At 49.4% G+C, this 14800-nt stretch overlaps 1 pseudogene; it reads right to left on the bottom strand.

Annotated features, from left to right (window-relative positions):
• Nucleotides 1–351: 351 nt before the first annotated feature.
• On the bottom strand, nucleotides 352–2655 carry LOC100593106 (annotated as a pseudogene).
• Nucleotides 2656–14800: the final 12145 nt, after the last annotated feature.

Consider the following 14800-nt stretch of genomic DNA (forward strand, 5'->3'; position numbering starts at 1 on the left):
AAGTTTCTCTAGAATCCTTCAGCCACCAATGAAATGGGCAGGCAGGAGAAAAACTTTAGATGGGAGTCTTGTCAATAAAAATAAATACGGTTGCATGGAGCTGCTTAAGATCGGAACCAAACACTAAAAATAGGAAGGCAGGGGCTAAAAAGTTATTTTAAGAACCTCCCCCAACCACAGTCACTCTGTGGGCTGAGCAGGGAGCAGGAAGCACGTCTCGTCACATCATCTTGGAATCAGAACCCATGGCTGGATGGATCGGATCTGCTGATGGCACACGTGGAGCTGAACTAGAACATGACGCCAGCCCTGGGGGGCGTGGTTGGGGGGGGGTGGTGGGATGCACCGCCCTCACTGCTGCAGCTCCTTCATTCTGTTGAGGGCACTGCTGGCACAGAACCACTTGATCCGCATCTTGTTGAAGGTGTGGTTCAGGAGGATGGTCTCCTGGGTCCCATCGGGGTGCTTGATGATGAACTTCAGGGGCGTGTCAGGGGCGAAGTCCTTCAGGCCCTGAATGGTCAGCTTGTCCACAGGGTGAACCTTGCTGTAGTCGGCTGGGTCAGCAAAGGTCAGGGGCAGCAGGCCCTGCTTCTTCAGGTTGGTCTCATGGATCCTGGCAAAGCTCTCGGTGATGATGGCCCGGCCCCAGAGGCGGTGAGGCTCCAGCGCTGCGTGCTCCCGGCTCGAGTTCTTGTCCCCAATCACCACCCACCTGATGCCATGTTTCTTGCAGCAGCGGGCAGTGGCAGGGACGGGGCCAAACTCCTGGGTGACGGCACTGCACACGGAGTTGGACTGGCTGTTTTCAATGTTGATGGCACCAATGAGCAGGTTGTTGGAAATGTTGTCCAAGTGCCCACAAAACTTGAGCCAGGGGCCAGCAGCCGAGATGCGGTCAGAAGTACACTTCCCTCTGACCTGGATGACGATCTGCAGGTCCGCCAGGTCCCTGCCATCCCACTTGTCAAAACGCTCCAGGAGCTGCAGGCGCTGGCTGGTGGGGCTCACATCCACGTGCTGGCCACTGCTGTCCTGTAGGGGGTGCTGGTAGGTGCCCTGCCCTGGGCCAAACTCTGCTTGGGGAAGCTCATCTGCATCCGGAGGCTCCAGCTTGAACTTCTTCCCATCCTTGCCTGTCAGGTAGTTGGTCTCTGGGTTGAACTTGAGGATTCCCGCAATGGCCAGGGCTGTGACAATCTCTGGGGACGTGACGAAGGCATGGGTCTTGGGGTCTGTGTTGTTGTGGCCGTGAAGTTCCTGTTGTAGGAGGTGACGATCGTGTTCTTCTTCCCCTTCTTGATGTCCTTCATGTCCCAGTGGCCAATGCAGAGGCCACAAGCATTGGCCAGGACGATGCCGCCCACATTCCTCAAGATCTGTGTGTAGCTGTCCCGCTCAATGGTGGCGTGGATCTGCTCGGAGCCTGGAGTGATGGTGAAGTGGGACTTGCACCTGAGGTCATGGGCCAGTGCCTGCTTGGCCACAGCTGCTGAGTGCCCCGGATCTTCATAGCTTTAATTGTTGCAGGTACCAATCAGACCCACTCGGATGTCCAGAGGCCATCCTTCCTTCTCTGCCACCTTGCCCACTTCTGCCACAGGGTGAGCCTTATCAGGGGTGAAGGGCCCATTGATGTGTGGCTTCAGCTCACTGAGGTTAATTTCAATTAGTTGGTCATAACAGCAGCCAGGGTCAGGCACCAAGTGATCCTGGAATTCATCAGCTAGACCGGCAATGTCTGTCTGGCCGGTCTTGCTTAGGTACTTCCTCATCCTGTGGTTGTAAGGGAACACGGAAGTGGTGGCCCCAATTTCTGCACCCATGTTGCAGATTTCGCCATGCCAGCACAGGAGATGGAGTCTACGCCGGGCCCATGGTATTCCACAATTGCACCTACCTGTGTCACCTTTCACCATGAGGATGCCTGCCACCTTCAGGATCACATCTTTGGGTGAGGTCCAACTGGAGAGGGAGCCTGTTAGCTTCGTGCAAATCACCTTGGGGCACTTCATCTCCCAGGGGATCCCAGCCATGATCTCCACAGCATTGGCACCCCCAACTCCAATGCAGATGCTCCCCAGGCCACCACCACTGGGGGTGTGGCAGTCAGTGCCAATCAGAAGAACCCTGAGGTATGCATAGTTTTCCAGAATAATCTAATGAATGATTCCAGATCCAGGCCTCCAGAAGTCCACGCCATATTTGGCAACTGCAGTTGTCAGGAAATTATAAACTTCCTGGTTGATGTCCTTGGCCTGGCACAGGCCTTTCTGGCCCCCGAGCTGGGCCTCTTTCAGATGGTCACAGTGGATGGTGGACGGCATGGCCACCTTGGGCAGCCCACTGCTGATGAACTGCAGCATGGCCACGCGGGCCGGCCACAGCCACAGATATGTCTTGCCCTGCTCGATTTCCTGGCTGGCTGGGTCATCCAGGTGTCCATACACGATCTTCTCCAAGAGGGTCAGAGGCCGGTTCAGTCGTTTGCGAACAATGTTAATGTTCTTCTCTAGCTGGTCATAGTGGATGTACTCGTTGGGCTCAAAGTGGCTCATCGCCATCTTGGCCCGTTGGCACAGGACTGAGGCCACGTGGTATTGCTGCACACCCAGAGCTTTCTGCAGCCGGGTCCAGTAGGCTGCAGGGTGCCATTTTGTGCACTGACAAAGATGAGGTCATGTGAATCTGCCTCTTTATCAGCGATGTCAATCTCTCCTGTTGGCTGCTCCAAGACGCCATCCCTAACCCCGTCTGGTTAGGGATGAGATGAGACGCCTCTTCTCACTGTTGTCACATCAGCCTGAGCAACCTCATCACACGGACTGTCTGTCACTTGCTCATCGCCCACCAGGCACCCAGGACCTCTGTGTGGCTGGCAGATGAGTGAGCATGAAGTGTGCGGATCTGGGAAGCCTCTGGGCTCCGGCACCAGACACACCCGGGCATGATTCCTGCCTCCTCCGGTTGCTGGCTGGAAACCCTTTCACTAGACGCCTAGGTTGCTTCAGGTTCATTTTCCTCATCCACAAAGTGAATATCCTGTTACTCATCTTGCAGGGATGATGGAAATACTGAATTATATCTACAAATAATTGCATGGATTAACAATGCAGCCACATAGTAAATTTTCATTCCTTGCATATATCGCCACCTAGTGGACATCTTTAACCAATAAGAGTAAATCCGCTTGGACATTCCAGGCACGATTTCATACTCCTCCTTTCCATCCTCCCATCCTCAGCAACTCGCTGGATACACCTGGACTGGTGTTGTCCAGCCTGCAGGCCGCCGGCCCCATGTGGCTGCTGACCACTTCAGCTGTGGCTAGTTGGAACGAAGACGCTCCTTCAGTGTAAAAGGCACACTGGGTTTTGCAGACTTAGTAGGAGCAAAAGAATGTAAAATACTTCAACAATTTTTTTTTTTTCTGAAATGAACTTTCACTCTTTTTGCCCAGGCTGGAGTGCAGTGGCGCAATCTCGGCTCACCACAACCTCTGTCTCCCAGGTTCAAGCGATTCTCCTGCCTCAGCCTCCTGAGCAGCTGGGATTACAGGCATGCACCACCATGCCCAGCTAATTTAGCATTTTTAGTAGAGATGGGGTTTCTCCATGTTGGTCGGGCTGGTCTCGAACTCCTGACCTCAGGTGATCCGCCTGCCTCGGCCTCCCAAAGTGTTGGGATTACAGGCGTGAGCCACCGTGCCGGGCCCTCAACTATCATTTAAAATATTGATTACGTTATTATAATTATTGTCATATTTCCTTTTACCTTTTTAAATGAGGCTGCTAATGGCGGGATGCAGTGGCTCATGCCTGTAATCTCAGCACTCTGGGAGCCGAGGCGGGGTGATTACCTGAGGCCAAGAGTTCGAGACCTGCCTGGCCAACATGGCAACATGCTGTCTCTACTAAAAATACAAAAATTAGCGGGGCATGGTGGTGCACACTTGTCGTTCCAGCTACTTGGGAGGCTCCGGCAGGAGAATCGCTTGGGTGCAAGAGGTGGAGATTGCAGTGAGCTGAGATCGGCTGAGATCGTGCTGCTGCACTCCAGCTTGGGCGACAGAGCAAAACTCCATCTCAAAAAAAAAAAAAAGAAGCTGCTAAAAACTTTAAATTGCATATATGGCTCAGCTTTGGGGCCTGCATCATATTTCTATTGGACAGTGAGTGCTATTCTACTCTCAAAAAAGAATCTGGAGGCTTGTGTCAATTCATTCACTAAGTGTGTGTGTACGTAGGCGGGTGTTTCAACCCTCATGATTGACACTTTTTGAAGAGGCCACAGATAAGGAACCGAACTGTACCCAGAGACGTTCTAAGCTGGATAACCGTGTGTCACAGAGAGGCTTCAACAAACAGAGGAGTCGGTCACTTGTTCTGACATTTCGCCCTGCCTCTCTGGACTTTCCCTGCTTGCAGCCCAACTCTTCACATCTTGGAAGATGGCTTAGGTTTCTTTCGCAATCTCTAGCCCCAGAACCATTTGCTCATGTGCAATCTAGCAGTCAAGTATCTGGTGCTGTTTTGGTTTTGTTTTGTTTTTTGTTTTTGAGACAGAGTCTCGCTCTGTTGCCCAGACTGAAGTGCAGTGGCATGATCTTGGCTCACTGCAAGCTCTGCCTCCCAGGCTCAAGTGATTCTCATGCCTCAGCCTCCCCAGTAGCTGGGATTATAGGCATGTGCCACCACATCTGGCTAATTTTTGTATTTTTTAGTAGAGATAGGGTTTCACCATGTTGGCCAGGTTGGTCTTGAACTCCTGGCCTCAAGTGATCTGCCCCCCTTGGCCTCCCAAAGTGCTGGGATTACAGGCATGAGCCACTGTACCCAGCCTCATGCTGTTTTTGTTTGTTTTGAGACAGGGTCTGACTCTGTTGCCCAGGCTGGAGTGCAGTGCCATGATCATAGCTCACTGCAGCTTCGAACTTCTGGGGTCAAGCAATCTTCCTGCCTCATAAGTGGCTGAAATTACAGCCATGTACCACCATGCCTGACTAATTTATTTTTAATACAGATAGGGTCTTATTATGTTGCCCACTCTGGTCTTGAACTCTTGGACTCAAGTAATCCTCCTGTCTCTGTCCCCCAAACAGCTGGAATTACAGGGATGACCCCAGCACACCAGCCCAGCCTGTGCTGTTAAGGTGGAAAGGGCTTCAGATTTTCCAAGATGCTTTCAACAAGAAGCAGTCATCATGCAAGTTGGGAAAACATCCACCTGGCAGATGTAAACGCTGAGGTCCAGAAAGCAAAGGCTGGTGTATTAGATCATATCATGTACGTGGATGGAAAACGTTTCAGTCTACCTCAAATTTAAAAAGCAATTTTCTGATTCTGGGAATCATGGCTTGGAGGCATTGTGATTCACCCTTGAAAATTTCTGAGAAATTAGTCAGTAGAGACCAGAAAGCAAATGTGAGAAGATATAATTAAAGAGGCCACTGATTGGGATAAAAGGCTTATTTACATCAAGAGTCTTTCAAAGGAAAGAGAAACCAAGCAGTCAGTTGAACATTAAAAAAAAAAAAAAAATTAGAAACAAGGCAAAGACAAACGACCATCCCAGAGGAAGCAGATACATCAAACAGTCAGAAAGATAATGAAAGATGAGAATCTAATTGTAGGGTATACAGGTTTAGATCGATTATCAAAAGCTCCGCACACATATTTGGAGAGAAAAAAGAGAATGCAAATTCAGAGAACAACTCAAAGTCCTCAGTCATTTCCTCCCCATCTCCCTTGGCCTCAGTTTCCCCATCTTATGAAACCAGATGACCTGTAAGCCTCCTTTCAAATCCATATTTGTAATTCTACAAAATAAATAGCTGCATGAAGATCTTTTACTTCTCAGTTTTTTTTTTTTTTTTTTTTTTTTTTTTTTTTTTTTTTTTTTTTTTTTTGAGACGGAGTATCGCTCTGTCGCCCAGGCTGGAGTGCAGTGGCTCAATCTCGGCTCACTGCAAGCTCCGCCTCCCGGGTTCACGCCATTCTCCTGCCTCAGCCTCTCCGAGTAGCTGGGACTACAGGCGCCCGCCACCACGCCCGGCTAATTTTTTGTATTTTTTAGTAGAGACGGGGTTTCACCGTGGTCTCGATCTCCTGACCTCGTGATCCGCCCGCCTCGGCCTCCCAAAGTGCTGGGATTACAAGCGTGAGCCACCGCGCCCGGCCTACTTCTCAGTTTTTATCTCCAAAATTTCGAAGCCAATTTTCGTAGAGAAAATAAAAATTACATATGAGCAAGAAAGGCTAATTAAAATAATGTTACCACCTAGAGATAGCCACTGTGAATATTTTCATGTATATTCTTCCCTATTTATATAGACATACAAAGAAATAATATTGTATAAATTTTGTTATGGCCTTTTTTTTTTTTGAGGCAGAGTCTCGCTCTGTCGCTCAGGCTGGAGTGCAGTGGCGCGATCTCGGCTCACTGCAGGCTCCGCCCCCCGGGTTCACGCGATTCTCCTGCCTCAGCCAAATATTGCAAGGATATTTCCTTGTCTTGGTTTCCTTTCCACACCATTGTCTGTGACCGCTGCCAGGTATTTTAGTCTAAATGAAACTATCAAGGTATAATATTAGTCGCATTGAAAATGTAAGTGTGTCCAGATTGGAAAAGATGAAGAAGGCTGAGAAAAACAACATTTTTCCTTGCACGATGCCTTCTACTTTACAAAAGACTTGTACAAAAGCTTTGTATGGGAGGCCGAGGCGGGCGGGTCACAAGGTCAGGAGCTCGAGACCACGGTGAAACCCCATCTCTACTAAAAAAATACAAAAAAAATTAGCCGGGCGTGGTAGTGGTGCACCCATCACCAGAGCAGTATACACTACCCAATTTGTAGTCTTTTATCCCTCATCCCCCTCCCACACTTTCTCCCAAGTCCCCAAAGCCCATTGTATCATCTTATGCCTTTGCGTCCTCACAGCTTAGCTCCCACTTATGAGTGAGAACATAAAATATTTGGTTTTCCACTCCTGAGTTACTGGCCTGCCAAAATGCTGGGATTACAGGCGTGAGCCACCGCGCCCGGCCGTTTTGTGGTCTTTTAAGACCAAGTTTAGAGTCTTCTTCCTGTCCTGGAATTCCGGCACTCACCTTCTCAAGACGCTTGGGCAGCTGCTTCCACGGGGGCCAGTGGGAAGGAGAGAGGGAGCAGATGGGAGACGGCTCTGACCCTCAGTACTGCAGGGCCGTTTCTTCAAAACTGAACTGGCACAAAACCCATCAACTGTTTGGAAACCAGGATTCCTGGCTTCTGGTTTTACTGCCCAGGGCTACAACTCTTGGGGCTATTTTTCTTCCCAGACATCTTACTGGGATTTTCTGCTGTGGAGAGCACCTCGCGCTGGTCTGCGCTAATAAAGGTCATTTTCTTGAGGGTTGATGTGCTGTTCTTGAAACAACGAAGAGCTCTTCGCGCAGGGAGGCGGAGAAAAGACGGACTTTGGCGCCATCTACTGGAAATTTCTGTTTCTGCACGATGTGGATGAATTGGATAAAACTGACAAAATGGAAATTGTATGTATATTCTGTTCTTTGATACATGATTGATGTTGAAAATCTCTTATAAAAGGAAATATGGAAAACATATGTTTAACGAATCATTAGGTAAATGCTAACTTCTCCTCTACTAAAACCTCTATCAAATCTGCTGTCAGGCAAAAATGGCTGAATTTTCATTCCACTCCAACCCACCCTCCCTTACGAATACTGTGCTAATATTCAGCAACATAGCCAAGGACTAGAGAAGGGACAACAGGCTAAACAAAGGCTGCGCAAGTCCACTGGCCTGAAAATCAAATCCAGGGAAAAGGGAAAGTGATTCTACCCGCAAACCAACCCAGCCCCTCGTCTGAGGAGGGGGTGGACAGGTACCTGCAGCAACTTCTAAAATCAAGTGACCACAGCAAAATGGAAACAAGAAAAGATGCACCAGCTGCAGTCACCACCGAGCCCCTGCTTAGCGGCAGCTTTGCTGGAGAGTGTCTCCTCTTTGTGGGGTGGGGCCAGAGCCTCAGACACCTGGTGTTCGGGGCAGATGCCTTCACTCATTCCAGCTTCACCTTCGGAGGCTGATCTACAACGGCCAAGACCCAGGCCGCTGGGCTTCATTTCCACACCAAAGAGCAGAGTCAGCCATGCCTCAGGCTGCTTTCTCTCTGCCGCCTTTAAGTTTTAGTTCATTCAAATCCATCTTCAGCGACTTACTTGCTGTACAGTATTTCAGCACACTGAAAAATAACCTTTTCTCACACCGAAAGCACTAGACCTGTTTTTTCAGTGCTGTGACTTGTTGTCTGATATCATTCAGAGCTTTTCAAAAGCTGCCACTGCTATCATCTTGCAACGGCCTGTGAAGTGGGTGGGAAGGTGCTGCTCCTAGTGCCAAGAGGGGAAACTGAGGCCCCTAGAAGGCTGAGCGCGTCCCGTCACCACGCACGGCTCCTCCAGTGCCTCAGCCAGGTTCTCAGCCTCTCTGTGATGACTTGCAGACCAGGCAGGTTGACCTCATGTGGAGTTCCGGGTGGGGCCATCCTCACCAAAGCCTGCAGGGAGCTGCTGTCCCACTCACCCACCCCAGGCTGCCGGGGCAGGTGTTCCTGGGGCTGAAAGCAGAAATGTAGGGGAGAGAAAACACCCCCGAGGACCCTGTGGAGAACACTGAGCTGGGGGGTGGGTTGATACGAGTTCACCAGTTATATACATTTTAAATAGAGACGGGGCTTTGCTCTGTTGACCAGGCTGGTCTCGAACTCCTGGGCTTAAGGGATCCTCGTATCTTGGCCTCCCAAAGTGCTGGGATTGCAGGTGTGAGCCACCCTGCCCAGCCTTCGCCAGGCATTTGCTGAGCACCTATTGTGTGCTGGTGGCTTTGGGAAGACAATGACAGACCGGATGCTGTGTTGTCCTCAGGAGGCGTCCAGTTAGAAGCAGCAGAGACGACGGTACGAATAACTACCATGCAAGCAGGAAATGGCCACTGTGCAAGATGGGCTGTTCTAGACCTCAGAGCAGGAGCGGCCCTTCCACAGGCGGGAGAGACAGGGGAGTGCTTGGGGGGCCTTTAATGGGCCTCTGAATGGGAGAGTGGGTGTGAAAATGGTTTGGGATCAGATAAATTCTGTGCCTACACACTCACACCACACACTCATGCACACTCACACTCACCACATTCACCCATGCATACACATACTCACACCCACATAACACATGCACAGCCACATTCGCACACACAACACCCACATAACACTCTCACACAAACACATTCAGACCACACACACACTCACATGGCACTCACACACTCACACCACACACTCATGGACACTCACACTGACACAACACTCACCACACTCACCCACGTATACACATACACCCACATAACACTCATCCACATTCACACACGACACCCACAAACACCCACATAACACTCACACATACACTCACACCACACACTCACACACTCACACCCACATAACACTCACCCACATGCACATCCACATTCACACACACAACACCCACAAACACCCACATAACACTCTCACACACACACACTCACACCACACACTCACATAGCACTCACACACTTATGCACACACACACAACACAACACAACACTCACCCACACTCACCTACGCGTACACATACTCACACCCACATAAGTTAACTTATGTTAACTTATGTTAACACGTAAGTGTTAACTCACTCACCCACATACATGGCCACATTCACACACAACACCCACAAACACACCTACATAACACACAAACACACACAGCACACACACTCACAGCACTCACACACTCATGGACACTCACACCCACACAACACTCACACGCGTACCCACGTGACACTCTCACACATACACTCTCACACACACACATCCACAGAATCACATTTACATACACATGCACACATGTACACACACACAACACCCAGACACACACATGCATACAAAGACACCCACATGACACTCAAATTCACACACACACACATTCATACACTCACCCACCTCCACATTCACACACACACTCATACTCACACACAAACAGAGGCACATCCTGAGTCCCCCTCCACAACCCAGGCTTCCCAGGGTGGCCTCAGGGGCCCGGTCTCTAGCCCAAATGCCCAAAGGTGTTACCGGTGAGATCCGCTGAAGAGCGGGCCACATGTGTACTGATGATGCTGAGACTGGCGAAGGTTTTCTCTGAAGCAAGATGAAAGAGGAGCGTTCCTTCCCACCTTGCCATCTTCTAGACTTGCTTTCAGCCTTGCCGGGCCCAGGGCTGTGGGAAGCCGGGCCGCACGGTGTCGCTGGCTTGGACCAATGTGGCTGCTTTGCCAGGTTTCTAGAACCAAAAACGTTGGGGTGACTTAGGGGCCTGGAAGCTACTTCTGTGTTTTCTGGGGACTCCCAGCCCTCCCAGAGTTGGGACAGTGGTCACCAAAATTGTTCAGTGGTGGAGTGTTTTGGGATTTGTTTTGTTTTTAGGGTGTGTGGCGGTCAAGGATGGGACAGAGTGGCGCAAAAGGCTCAAGCTCTGGAATCAAACAGATCCCAGTCTCAGTCCAGCTCCCCATCAGCTCTGCCCCCTCGAGCCAGCTCTCTGCACCCCACTTCCTCATCCATAAAATGCTGTTGATAATAGTACCTGCCTCATGTAATAGGTGTATCCAAGGAAACTGCCGGGGATTCCTGTGCTGTCTAGCACACTGGATGTACTCAATACATGTGAGCAACACTATTACTATCGTTAGGCACAAGGGAAGAGGGAAGGGAGAAGTTGAAGAAGACTCGGGTTTTAGACAGAGTGAGTCGGGGAAAGGTGGTGTCCTGGGCTGGATGAGGAACCCAGGCGTGCAGGTGCATTTGGGAAGCCTGTGAATTCCAGTTTGGGAAGTGCTGAATTTAAGATGCCTGGGGGACATGGATGGAAGTGGCCACTGGGTATTGAGAAGAGAGATTGGGCTGGACTTGGAGATGGGGCATTCACAGCACATAAGGGGAGGTCTGGGCCAGCAGAGGACAGGAGGTCATTTGGAAAGGGAGCTTCCAATAGGAAGAAGACAGAACCCAGAGGACCCAGCCTGTAGAGGTGGCGGGAAGAAGGAAGCCCACAGGGGTGCGGGGGATTGTTGCAGATGGAGGAGGGAGGCCATCAGAAGGGACCCTGCCGAGGGAGAGGAGACCTCAGCCAGCACCCACTGGGTGCCTCACTTCTACCGAGCAGCCTACAAAGATAGGTGAGACCCTGGCGTGGCTCTCAAGAAACTGACAGACTCTAGGAGCTCCTGCAATTCGGTTTAATTGCTTCTTTTCTTTCTTCTCTTTTCCTTATGAACAAAGAATCTTCAGTCTTTGCTTATAAGGTAGAGCCTGTGGGAGCTCAGAGGCTCAGCCCTCTGTGTAGGGGGCAGGTCTGCTGAATGCATTACGTGGGTGGGCCGGCCAGACCAGATGTCCCGAGTTGCCTTCCAGATCCACGGAGCTTCCCCCCGGGGCATCATGGCACACCGCCCCAGACAGTCGGTAGTTTGAGAGGAGAATTAAATGCTCTGTTCGGGAAGGAAGGAAGTGTTGGAGGTCTCTAGGAATGCAGTGCAGCTATATTACCATCTTTGGGATAGCAAAAGATACATGCATTTCAAATTAATTTTAAAGCATGTCTAGTTTTGCAACAAAGCCACACATGTCTAGGGCAGGCAAGAAGCTAGATTTATGCAAATCGAATGATTAAATGTAAATACATGTTAGAGGGAACCTGATGGCTGGGCTTGGTGGCTCACGCCTGTAATCCCAGCACTTCAGGAGGCCAAGGCAGGTGGATCACCAGAGGTCAGGAGTTCAAGACCAGCCTGTCCAACATGATGAAACCGTCTCTACTGAAAATACAAAAAACATTAGCTGGACATGGTGGTGCACGCCTGTAGTCCTAGCTACTTGAAAGGCCGAGGCACGAGAATCACTTGAACCTGGGAAGCAGAAGCTGCAGTGAGCTGAGATGGTGCCACTGCACTCCAGCCTGGACAATAGAGTGAGACTCTCTCTCAAAAAAGAAAGAAAGAAAGAAAGAAAGAAAGAAAGAAAGAAAGAAAGAAAGAAAGAAAGAAAGAAAGAAAGAAAGAAGAAAGAAAGAAAGAAAGAGCGAGCCTGATGATGAATGGGAACCCTCAACATTTGCTCACACAGCTCAGCTGGTTAGTGTGGAGCTGTACCTCACCCACCCTAATGCCTGTCAAATTCTGCTCCCATTGTGATGAAAGACAGCCCCAATGCAAATATGTAAAAGATGCTCCCTATAGACCCACTTTCTCTAGTAGGCAACTCTGTCCAACTTCTTGCCCATATTCTGATAAGAGTGCACAGATCGTGAGCACAATTTGAACAGTGACTTTTAGCACTGTGCAAGGAAATCTTGGAATGCCAGTAAAATCCAGGTTAGTTAATTTATAGGTACATAATGATGAGGAGGAAGATGGCGCAAGAACAAAACACAGGTCTCTTGTGCTTAATGGGCCAGGAGTTGTTTTAAGTACTTTACATGCAATAACTTGATCCTTACAACAACCATCACAAATGAGGAAACTGAGGCAGAGGTTAGGTAACTTGCCCAAGATTGCACAGTGAATAAGTGGGGGAGGTGGGAATCGAACCCAAGCAGGCTGCCTGCCTCAGAGTCCTTTTCTCTAGATACTGTGGTAGCTGCATCTCTGCATGATCTCATGTGACTTGATTAGCTTAACACAGCTTTTTCAAAAACTAAAATCTCTTTATCCTCTCCCTATTCCTAGTTTCCCCTTCCTTCCTTCCTTCCTTCCTTCCTTTCCTTCCTTTCCTTCCTTTCCTTCCCTTCCCCTTTCTTTCCTTCCTTTCCTTCCTTCCCTTCCTTCCCTCCCCTTCCTTTCCCTTCTTTTCCCTTCCCTTCCCTTCCTTTCCCTTCTTTTCCCTTCCCTTCCCTTCCTTTCTTCCTTTCTGATGGAGTCTCATTCTTTCGCCCAGGCTGGAGTGCAGTGGCACGATCTTGACTCACTGCAGCCTCCGCCTCCCGGGTTCAAGAGATTATCTTGCCTCAGCCTCCCAAGTAGTTGGGATTACATGTGCACACCACCACACCCAGCTAATTTTTGTATTTTTGGTAGAGATGGTGGGGAGGTTTCGCCATGTTGGCCAGGCTGGACTCAAACTCCTGACCTCAAGTGATACACTTACCTCAGTCTCCCAAAGTGCTGGGATTACAAGTGTGAGCCACCACGCCTGGCCCTATTTTCACCTCTTTCTAATAGTTAGTGCTTTTTCTATCTCCTGCGCTTGCTAATTCACATATATTCTCCCTTCAAATCTGCCTTGACAGCCTTCTGTTTTCAAGGGCCTCACAGCTACCTGCTTCCTTCTCTCAAAAGTTCCCTCTTTTGCAGGTAACTTCTCACTCACTTCCCTTGGACCACCCCTCTGTCTCTGTTAGTGTGAGCTGGGTTGTGTCCAGGGCCATCCACCTCACACTAAGGAGGAAAGGGGAGAGAAGCCATACTTCTTGGGTCCAAGGGGAGTCAAGGAGATCAAGGACCAGGTGCTGAGACCTGTATTTTGGTTTGGGAGGCTACAGGCAAGGTAGAAATGGAAGGCTGTTCTTGGCCGGGCATGATGGCTCACACCTGTAATCCCAGCACTTTGGGAGGCTGAGGCAGGTGGATCACCAGTGAATTCTACAGGCATTTAAAAGCAAAAGTAATAATTTGTCAAATACAGTGAGTTCTAAATTTCTCTTCAAAGAATCAGTATGTCAGTATGTTCTGTTCCTTGTTCTCCATTTTAAAGTTGAACTTCCTCATTCTCCTCAGCCCTAGTTTCACTAAACAACCTTCTCCAACAGTTCTAATCAGTAGTTAATGTCTATTCCCCTGATCACCTGCTCCATTCTGAGTCACCCCTGGTCACCTGCTCTGACCGGAATCATCGTGAGTCACCTGTTCTGTAACCGCCCTTCCCACAAAACTACTCACCACACCACTCTGGTTCATACCCCTGCTCTCTTTAAAGTAGCCAATCAGAATTAGCTTAGACTGTGCAGTCCAACCCTAGCCAATAGGGAACGATGCATCAGTAGGGGCTACCTGCATCAGGAATAAGAACCCCTTTCCCTCCCTTGTTAAGGTGTGCTCTGGCCATTGCTCCATCTGTGAGTCACACCCTTCTATAGAAGTAAAATTGCCTTGCTGAGAAAATTAAATTTATGTTCGAGTGCTGTTTCTTTTGCAGCACCAAAAATTTATTTACAACAAATTCTACACAAATTTTTCCAGAAACTGGAAATGGAGAGCTTATGTTACTCAATTTTAAGATTTACTAGAAAGATACAATAGACGTGACAGGGTGGTATTGGTAGAAGAATAGACATGAAGATCAATGGAACAGAATAAAAAGTTGAGAAACATGGCCGGACGCGGTGGCTCACGCTTGTAATCCCAGCACTTTGGGAGGCCGAGGTGGGCGGATCACGAGGTCAGGAGATCGAGACCACGGTGAAACCCCGTCTCTACTAAAAATACAAAAAAAAAATTAGCCGGGCGTGGTGGCGGGCGCCTGTAGTCCCAGCTACTCGGAGAGGCTGAAGCAGGAGAATGGCGTGAACCCGGGAGGCGGAGCTTGCAGTGAGCCGAGATTGTGCCACTGCAGTCCAGCCTGGGCGACAGAGTGAGACTCCGTCTCAAAAAAAAAAAAAAAAAAGTTGAGAAACAGCTACATGGTCAATTAATTTTTGATGACTACCAACATAATTCAACATGGAAA

Source organism: Nomascus leucogenys, chromosome 5 (assembly GCF_006542625.1).
Source record: "Nomascus leucogenys isolate Asia chromosome 5, Asia_NLE_v1, whole genome shotgun sequence".
Lineage (NCBI taxonomy): Eukaryota > Metazoa > Chordata > Mammalia > Primates > Hylobatidae > Nomascus > Nomascus leucogenys.